This window comes from Bidens hawaiensis, unplaced genomic scaffold (assembly GCF_021521415.1).
Source record: "Bidens hawaiensis isolate Kalapana, Puna unplaced genomic scaffold, B.hawaiensis_p1.1 tig00000190_1, whole genome shotgun sequence".
Classification (NCBI taxonomy): domain Eukaryota; kingdom Viridiplantae; phylum Streptophyta; class Magnoliopsida; order Asterales; family Asteraceae; genus Bidens; species Bidens hawaiensis.
Window position 1 is genome coordinate 4,489,960 of NW_027491020.1, and position 11,357 is coordinate 4,501,316.

Sequence of the window (11,357 nt, forward strand, 5' to 3'; positions counted from 1 at the left end):
AAGATGGTTAGAGTTGATTAAGGACTACGACTGTGATATCGAATACCATCCTAGTAAGGCTAATGTGGTCGCCGACAAGCTAAGCCATAAGAATGAAGAAGTCATTGCATCAGTGAAGTCGTATAAGTTGATTGTTAACTCAGACCTCTTCGAAGAAATAGTCAAGGCACAGTCTGAGGTGCTTGCAAATGAAGGGCTAATGAAGAAAGAAAGAATTGTTGGGCAACAAGACGAGTTCATGGGAAACACTCATGGTGTTTAATTAGGTTTGACCGTATGTGGATTCCACGCCATGGAAATATCAGAGGTCGAATCTTAGATGAAGCTCACAAGTCGAGATACTCAATTTATCCTGGATCCACCAAGATGTACCAATACCTAAAGAGAGACTACTGGTGGTCAGGGATAAAGAATGATGTAGTGGATTATGTTAGTAAGTGTATAACTTGCTTGCAAGTCAAAGCAGAACACCAGAAGCCTTATGGGAAGATACAACCCTTAGAGATACCTGAATGGAAGTGGGAACACATCACCATGGATTTCATAACTAAGCTACCCCGTACACCTACACATCATGATACCATTTGGATGATTGTGGACCGTTTGACAAAGAGTGCTCACTTTCTGCCTATACGAGAAGCCATCTCGTAAGAAGTTTTAGCAAATGTGTTCATAAAGGAAGTTGTCGCTAATCATGGAGTGCCATTGTCAATAGTGTCTGATAGAGATACTCGTTTTTACTTCAAGATTTTGGAAGAAGTTTCATTAAGTTATGGGAACAAGACTGAATATCAGTATAGCGTATCATCCTCAAACAGATGGGCAGTCTGAAAGGACTATCCAAACCCTTGAGGATATGCTACGTGCTTGTGTTATAGACTTTGGGGGAAGTTGGGGTGATCATCTACATCTTGCAGAATTCTCTTACAACAACAGCTACCATTCGAGTATTGGTATGCCATCGTTTGAGATGCTACAAGATAGACGATGTAGAACCCCTGTATGTTGGGGAGAGATTGGTCAGAAGGAGCTTGGAAGTTTGGAAGTTTTTCAAGAAACCTCTTCGAGATTTGATCAGATCAAGGCAAGAATGAAAGCTACTCAAGACCGACAAAATTCATATGCTGATAAGCGGTGACGACCGATCGAGTTTAATGTTGGCGACAATGTGATGCTCAAGGTCTCGCATTGGAAGGGAATTATTCGTTTCAGAAAGAGAGGAAAGCTAAGTCCAAGGTACATTGGACCGTTTAAGATTGTTGATCGTGTGGGCAAAGTAACTTACAAGCTGGATTTACTCGAGGAGTTAGAGGGAATTCACTCGACCTTTCATGTTTCTCATCTAAGAAAATGTCTAACCGATGACACGTCACATGTGCCGTTAGTTGACATTGAGGTTGATGAACGGTTAAACTATATCGAGTAGCCTGTAGAGATCGTTGACCGCAAGGAAAAGAAACTCCGTCACAAGGCTATTCCCTTGGTAAAGGTGATATGGAAGCATCGTAAAGGATCGGATGCCACATGGGAAGTTGAAGAAGAGATGCGCAAGTTTTATCCAGATTTGTTTTAGTAATAGTTAGGTTTCGGGGACGAAACCTCTTTAAGGAGGAAAGACTTGTAACATCCCGTTTTCTCGTTTTGGTTAATAAATAAAATATGAGTTGTCACACCCTCACTTAAGGCCTAGGCGTGTGACCCAATAGTTGGTACCATATTTGTATATAAATCAGAGTTACGTTTGATTAGCGGAAGTCTTATAAAATATAAGGATCAAAGTTGTAATTTATTTACATAATCAAAAGTCGGGATTATAAAAATACCCGTTTTAAGTTATCAAGTATTACTTGTTTTATATTACAAACCCACCATTTATATAATTAAGTTTATACAAAATAAATCTGAGCCATCGGATATATAAATAGCACTTCAACATCCCAAGCGCTAATCTTGTTCACCTGCAAAATGTAAATAAAATACGTCAGCAACGAATGCTGGTGAACACGCTGACGCTAAAACATTTTCTTTTACTTTATTACCCCTCGAGACTACGCCCGTCTCGGCCCATCGTGGCTTAGGAATAATAAAGTTAAATAACACATTTATAAATTCAAGTCTCTACTCCAGGTCACCTCAGCAAACACCGCAACGTTCGACTTAGTTATGTACCCGTAAATATACACAATGATCGTACTTCCCGCGGGAAAGCGTCCTACGATCAGGGTGGTGCGATGTGCCCATCGCGTAGTACCACCTATGTAAGGATCCAGACATACGTATACCACAGCCTAAGGGCTAGGTTTATACTTTCATTTATAATGGTTTTAGGAACACATAGTTCCTTGTAAACAATTTTCATATAACATGTTTGACTCATTTGAAAACAAGTTTATAAAAGTTTGGGGCGTATTCACCTTTTCGCTTTGGGGTCGGCTTCAACACCGTCCGAGGGTCTTTCCCTTGCTATCTCGCACCTATAGTACGAGTATAACCATTTGTTAGTCGGATATACAATCCGGCTTAAGACCTTTAGTCTTATTTTATATCTCTACCTCGATGAACCTTTAGTTCATAGATTTCTTTTACTTAAAAACCTTTAGTTTATATAAAAACCCGACATTTCTTCATCTCAAAGAAACGTATTCTTTTTTTTCTTTTATTATTTAAGAATACTCATTATTACTTAAATAATAACTTCATAACAAAGAATATACATATATACTTACACACATATATACATATTTGAAATTCTTTCTTTTATTCTTTTCTTTGTTTTGTTTATATCTCTTTTATCGAGGTATCGAGTATAACCTCAACTTAAGGCTTAAGTCTTTAATATTATATTATATTCGTTAGTCGTTACGCCTAAACTTGTTGGCGTTTTAGAAACCCTAGGAACTTGAGCAGCACTCCAACGCCGCTTCTCTTTCTTGATCAACTTTGGTATACCTTCCTTGGCACGCCAACGATCACCAATCTTCGACAATTGCAGACACGCCTTTCGAGAAAAAACACCTTCCTTGGTCGTATGTGGGTGGAGGGTGGCACAAACTTCGAGGAAACGTTGATATACAAACGATGAATCGGAACACGCTTATCGAGGGATTATGGCACGATTATCGAGGTGGATCGAGTATGTGATTATGGTATTGTAGAGAGATGTTAGAGAGAGAAAGGGAAGCTGATTTGTGGTGTGTGAAATGAAGATCCTGACCTTGCTATTTATAGGCAAAATTTGGGATCCCATCGCGGTACGCGATGGGCTCCTTGGCAAGCCCGTCGCGTAGCGCGAAGTAGGCTTGCCGAGTCACTGTGTAGGCCTGCCATGTGGCGACAAGTGGCAGGCGTTGCGCCGCGTGGCGACACGTGGCACACGATGCAGACGTGTTGCCACGTGGCGGCAGACGGTGCCACCGTGTGCCACGTGGTACACGTGTCACAACGTGTCAGGCCAAACCCCATCATGATACGCGATGGGCTTGTCCTTTGTCCCGTTGCGTATCGCGATAGGACAAGAAAACAGAATTTTCACTTTAAACCCTAAGGTTTGAAATTTGGCATATTTGGTCCCTTGACTTTAGAAAGTTGACATTTTTTAACTCGAAATTTTCACGATGTTACATGAGTTGAGTCGGGCTCGTGTTGGGTTAAGTAATATGGGTAATGGACTTGGGTTAATAAGGAAAGGAGGAAAAGACCATGGGCTTAAGCCCATGATACATAATATATAAGCAATAATTATGCATTAATCAATCCATTTCACTCATTCCTTACACCATCAAAAACACACACTTAGCTCTCTCTCATCCTACTTTCTCTCACTAACCGATATAGCAAGAAGAAAACGAGCATCGATCCGAGGTAATGATAGTATGATATTGTAGATATCCAAACCCACTAGATCTAGTCGCGAAACGGAGCCGACACCCTAAACTGTTGAAATCACGACATCCGGATAGAATCGAGTATAAACCGGTCAAATGATAGGCTTAAGGGTTACCCTAGCTCAGATCTGGATCGAACTGAACGAAAAACGGTGAAAATGGTGCGAAAATACGTTTTTCCGGCCACTGCCCGTGTTTCCAGGGAAGGCGGCGCTGGAAAAGGTGTACGAGGTAAGGGAATGTCAAAGAATGTTTCTGACATTCTTTGACCTAACCCTTGTTCGCTAACGGATAAATAAAGTACTGACAACAATTCGTTATGTCAATTCGTTAATGAAGAATAACGACTAGCTTCATTCGTTAAGCAATTCGTTAAGGAAAGAATGACGAACTAACCCCAATTCGTTAAAGGCCAGTTCGTTATAAAAAAAATAGTTCGTTAATAAGACTAATTCGTTATATGGATTAATCGATTCGTTATATGGACCGATTCGTTATTAAGGCCAATTCGTCAAGAGATAACGAAGGAGCCTCCTTCATTAACAAACTGAATGACGAACTAAAGTTTGAAAAAATGACAGAAAGGTCCCTTGACTTAGATAAAAATGGATTAATTACAAAGAAGCCCTTGAACTTTATGAGTTAGCAAATAAAATAATAATTAAGAATTCTAATGAAAAATGTGTTAAGACAGTTAATGGTATTAAAATTTTTCCAAGCTGACCTGGCAGCTCGACCCCAGCCAGGGGCTCTGCCCCTTGAACCCTGCTAGGGGCTGCCGCCCCTAGAACCCCTCTGCCAGGGGCGCTGCCTCCGATTATAATAAAACTAGATATACGATATGGATAGTGATAGTAACTAATACGCGTAATTGTTATACAGTTACTCGTGCACAACTAAAGAAAGGAATAACCATAAACGGTGAATGTAACCGCATTCAGGTGAGTTTCTAGCCCCATTCCTTGTTATGTTTTTGGGGTTGTGTGCATACTCAATCAGATAGTTAATACACATACCTTAAATGGTAAGTGTATGTCATGTATGATTTATAAGAAAATTAATATATGACTTGAATGTGAATGAAAGCTTGTTGGTATGTGAACAATCTTCGGATATTGCATATACTAACAAGGAAGGTATGTGTATGAAAGATGTATGTGTATGAAAGATATATGTAAGGCCCCGTTACCGGTGCCTCACTTTGGACGTTGGATTTACTCATAAACACAGTTTTACAATTCAGAGTTAAATAATACTCCAAGCATTCATTACAAAACATACAAACTCGTCTTTAAAACGTACCATAAAACATGATATATAAAACATCATTTCTTCTATCTTCATATGCCAGTCGTTCAATCCTTGCCATGTGCCGTTCTCATGCTAGCTCCTTAAGTGTATTTACCTGCGTGCATACTAAAAGTCAGCTATGCTGAGTGAGTTCTATTTAATCAGGCAGCTTACCATACAACCATTACATGCATTTATATATACGTGTCGGAAGACACATAGTCGTCCATTAACCTGCTCACCTCACTGCTAACCTCTATACTGCCCCTACATCTTAGCCACTTAATTACGGAAGCACATTGAGGCTTTCCATCCCACGTACTTACGTTATGTCACTTATTTAACGAAGGCAAACAGAGGCTTACCCTCCCACGTACTATCGTTGTGCCACTTAATAACGAAGGCACGTATAGGCTTACCCTACCACGTACTATCGTCATGCCACTTAATAACGAGGGCACGTATAGGCTTACCCTACCACGTACTATCGTCATGCCACTTACACCCTTACCAACTTGTAACCACTTCTACCACACTCTAACTCGACCTACCTACAACATACTTATTATTGCTACATCATTTACATAATAAACAAGTCACAACATAACATTCATACACACTGCTTATTACCTGACAATCATTCTCTTTGGCGATACGTGCAATATCCTAAGATTGTTCACGCACCGAAAAACATAACTTTCCCTGTCGTTACGTGCAATATCCGAAGATCGTTCACGTACCGACGAGCAATCATTCATACTTTCACATAAATCATATATGGCATACACTTATCACTTAGGATAAGTGTATTAATTAATCACATCGAGTATGCATACAACCCCGAAAACATAACAAGGAAATAGAGCTAGAAACTCACCTAGATCCGGTTACGCTCGGAGCCAATAGTAATCCCTCTCTTTAATTGTGCACGGCTAACTGTTAAATATATATTTGTTAATTAACTATATAATTAATTAAGTTGGTATTTTAGTTAACCAATGCATTGTCTAGATTAGGCTCGTTTGTTCAATTCATACAGATGGGCCAACTAGTTAGATCAGGCCCACTGTTTATAACAGCTCTTGGATCTAGCTGGGCCAGGCCCACAAACCATATCAGGTCACTAAGTGGCCGGGAACTCCAAGGCAGAGAACTCAGCCGAGATCTCAATATGAACCGAGAACTCAGGTTGACCGAGAACTCAGGTCTGATGCTTTTTAGCTCATATTTTCCTATCTTTTCATTTCTTCTCTAGCCCAGTTAACTGTTTTATGGTGCGTATCATTGGTTTTAACCACCTTTTTTTAATCTCCCTAACCTTTTTACACCCCATATTATTACATCATCAAGATTTAACCCATTTGGGCATAAAGCTTAAACCTTTATCAATCGCAAACCTGTTTTTAGCTAAGTCTCTAACTAGTAAGTTGATTAAGTCCTTTTTTAACATCAAGTTCACATTTTTATTGCATAAGGATGACCGATCTTCCTTCCTATCAACCCATAGGGAAAACGAACTATAAAAATGTAACCTTTAAGATAAAACGTACCTTTACGATTCACTTCTAGCTACGGTTTGCTTTAATACGTGACCTTGGACTTGTTTCTTGTTTGTATGATTGAAGATCTAATTCTATGCTTGATTTTTGGGTTGGGATCTTGGCCGCCGGTTATGAAGGTGTTTTTGGCTTAAGTGTGTGTTTTATGGTGTAGGCTATAGTGTGGAATGGATGGAAATGGAGAGGATTAGGGTTTAAGGGGTATTTATACTCCCTTAAGCCCATGGACCTAAGGCCCATCTTTCCTTTTTGGTTAATAATTAATTCCATCTAATTAGCTTACTTATCTATCCATATTTATTATTTTATTATTATTTACTAACTCAAGCAAACTTTTTCTTCATAATAAATCATATGTTAATAATTATTATTCAAAATTATGGAATGTTACAAGTCTAGCCCCCTTAAAAGAGGTTTCGTCCCCGAAACCTACTTAGTTACCCAAACAGGATACGTCCTAACTTTCTCGCTTACCGCTTTACCTCTTGTCTTAACACTCATCGAGTTGATCATGGGTTTTAGCTTTCTTAGGTAGCTTCCCGAGAAGTTCCCAATGATAGATTTTACCACACTATAAATGGCACGCTACTCTAATCATTATTGTCCACTTTTGGCCCGATAGGTCAATCACAAATCATTCGTACGAAATCACAAGTCATTCATAAAAAAACATAAAAGGAATCATGTAAGCTTACCAATAAACATTGGTTCATACTTTAACACAAGACACCCCTTAACAAGTACTAATATGAAATAACTACGACAAGCCACTTATTCTCCTGCAACTTGCTAGGTGGATGATAGACCATCCTTCTATGCGCCTCCCTTCCTTCCCTCCACTGCTATGGCTTCTCCACAATCTCTAGGTATATGACCTGACTTACCACAATTGTAACATTTCTAATTTTCGGTGCATTCACGAGAGATGCGTCCCTTCTTACGGCATCGGTAGCACTGGTTTGGACCAGCCTTGCATTCTCCCAAATGCATATTCCCGCACACCTTGCATGCATCCTTGTTTCCAATCTTAAACCTCCTCTCATTAGTTTTTGTCCCCACATCGCCAGACCGTTTAGCAGGGGTAGTCCCTTTCTTCTCCTTCTTCTCCTCCACTACCACATCGTCCACAGCCAGGTCGTTATAAACCATTTCTGCGAGCTCAACAACAGAATCAAAGGTTGCTGGTTTACTAGCCCTGACTAACGTGCGGACATTCTGTGGAAGTCCTCTGACGTAGCACTTGATCCGCTTAGCTTCGGTGTTCACCATATCCAGCACTAACCTGGGCAGGCGGTTGAATTCATTGGTGTACTCGCGGTGCGTCATATTACCCACCTTCAGATTCAGAAACTTTATCTCAGTCCTCTCAACCTCAACATCAGCACAAAAACGTTTCATGACCATCTCCTTCAGGTTATCCCACCTTAAAGCCTTAATCTCTTCCCGGGTCTTTCTCTGCTCCACACTTTACCACCAGTACATTTCCTCATCACCGAATGATTTGGTAGCGTAACCCACAACTTGATCAGGACGACACTCGCTAATTCGGATAACCTTATCCATTGCGGTTATCCATTGGAGAGTAGCGATTGCGTCCCCTAAACCAGTAAGCTTAGGCGGGTCACAACCTTTGAATGACTTGTAGTTGCACCCACCTCGGCCTATCTTCCTATCATCCACCTTAATAGACCGAACTTCACTTGAATCACCTCTCTTTTTCATCATCCCTCCTACCGTGGTTACCAGACCTTTCAGCAGTTCTCTCGCGACTTCTAGCAGATCCTTCGGGACTCAAGTTCTTCACAGCAGCGGCTACAGCTTGAACAATTGTTGCTTGAACTGCATGATCAAGCCGATGTCCTTCGTTGTTGCTCGGGTTTCGACCTGCTGTGCTTCCTTCCTCTCCGGTGTTAGAGGTTGATTCTACAGAAGGTGGTCGGACATTATGTGGCCTGCCACGACGTCCAGAGCGACCTACTGCTCTCACAACTTCTCTAGCTCCAGCCATCGTATTCTAAAAAGGGAAAACACAAACGTCATCACTCAAGGAACTATTTAATATAAGGATAGTAAGGCTAACAGGTAATAACAATGGCCAGCTGTGACTAGCTGATCACGTTACTCCATGTCCTATACACTTCCTCTTGCGTGTCTATTTGTGCTAATTTTATTTTCAAACAATTAATCCATCAAACAATCAATTAATCATATCCCTAAGATTCACATATCCTTTCTGTAACAGTTAAGTTAACATGAACATTCATTATTTAACCATACTTTTACCTTTACTAAGCTTGCCTGAGTGACACATGGCATTCTTGAATTGACATCTTTCTTTTCTTACTTTAATCTCATTCTCTGTTCGAGTCTAAGCATGTAGGATACTTAAATCTCTCGAACTTTACTATGATACCAACTTGTAAGGCCCCGTTACCGGTGCCTCATTTTGGACGTTGAATTTACTCATAAACACAGTTCTACAATTCAGAGTTAATTAAAACTAGAAGTATTCATAAAGAACATACAAACTCGTCTTTAAAACGTATCATAAAACATGATTTTTAAAACATCACTTCTTCTCTCTTGAGATGCCAGTCGTTCAATCCTTGCCATGTTCCGTTCTCACTAGCTCCTTAAGCGTATTTACATGCATGCATACTAAAAATCAGTTACGCTGAGTGAGTTCTAGTTAATCAGGCAACTTACCATACAATGATTACATGCATTTATCTGCTTCATATTCGATTGTGAGTGACGAAGGTAACTGAATTGTCGCGCCGATGAGATAATCCGGAAAGATCTCCTTATATTATGAAGGGGGTGAGAGTGGCGCGATGAAAGACACAGTGTGGTGATGCGACGTACGAAGAGTGACCGCCCACGTGATCGTGATTGAAACGGAGATCAACATGAAGATCGCCACATGCAACGTACGGAGAGTGACCGCCCACGTGATCGTGATTGAAACGGCGATCAGCATAAAGATCGCCACATGCAACGTACGGAGAGTGACCGCCCACGTGATCGTGATTGAAACGACGATCATCATGAAGATCGCCACAGATATGAAAATACATCGTCTGCGGTTGGTGGGTGCCGGTGGTGAGTTGGAAGTTTGATCGCCTGATCCGTTCTTGTTGAATATATTTTCACCCCTAGTTATGCATCCGACATGAGATTGAACATTTTACTAATATTGTCTAAATTATTATATATTCACTTCTAATTTTATAAGTTGAAGAAAATAATCCATATTATTTAAAATCATTTGGTTTTAGTATTTGAATCTCTAATGTTAATAATCGAAAATAATAATGATAAATCCTATAAATTGAATACATTACAAAATACTGCTGAAAAACATTAGAAAATGCTATTGTACAGGGTCATTCGTTTCCTAATCTATATCATTTTGCATAAATAATTTGTTTTAATCTCGAAGTTTAATTAAAAATATGTAACCATGTTCTTATAATATCGATCTAGAAGTTATAAAAAAGAAAAACAAGATTGAACACAATGCAAATATTAAAATATATGGTTCCATCCATAAAATAAAACACACAAAGCAACATTTATGATATACAATCATACACAATACTTTTAACTTTGTATTAAACAAAATACGTATATTATTATTGTTATTGAGAGCCAACCAAAAAGGTTGCCTCCTTAAACAAACAGCTACAATAACTTTCATTTCCAAACCAATTAAAATACACATGAAATGCAACTATTATTAGAGCCAGCACCATGTTGACCTTTGAGTTTGCAGTTAGGCGTTCAGTTCGTTTTCTAATTAACTTTCATTTCTCACGTTTAGCACGTTAATTTCATTTGTACGTTAACCTTCCCTTTTATATATATATATATATATATATATATATATATATATGTATTACAACTTTGAAAAATTACACATAAATGTTGACATAAATTTTCAAATGTAGACAATTAAACGTAACATAACAAATCAATGACAAAACCAAGATCCGACTGCCTTTGAAAATAAATAAATAAATAAATAAAATATTAAAAAGGACTTTTTTTTACCGGTCTGACGGAAATGTCAACGATTAGCCAAAATTTAATCAGTAGTGACCGGTTTGATTGCAAGAAAAGATTTTTGGAAAATAATAATAATAATAATAATAATAATAATAATAATAATAATAATCAGTTGCTTAAATCTAACATTTGTCTAACATATGATGATCTATGGCAGCAAAATATATAAGGCTTCAAGTTTGAAACAATATTGAAAACTAATAAAATGAAAAATAAAACAGACATACCTTGTTCTTGATTAGAATTTGAAGCTAATAAACAGTTGTTAACAAACTCTGTATCATGTTGAAATTTACAAGGAGATGTTCATGTTCTTGCTGCATCTTTTTTCTTTTGTCCAGTCAGCTTCATCCTCAACTTACTAGGAGATATTATACCAACCTATATATAATAATATAATATAATATTCAAATCCACAACACAAATACTCCATAATATTATTACCAAGTTTATAAAGGTTGAGTAAATCATATTACTGTATAGATGTTGCGTGTAAATGGAAACAAGAACAGAGATCCTACTGGTTTTGCTGTATACATACATACATACATACGTA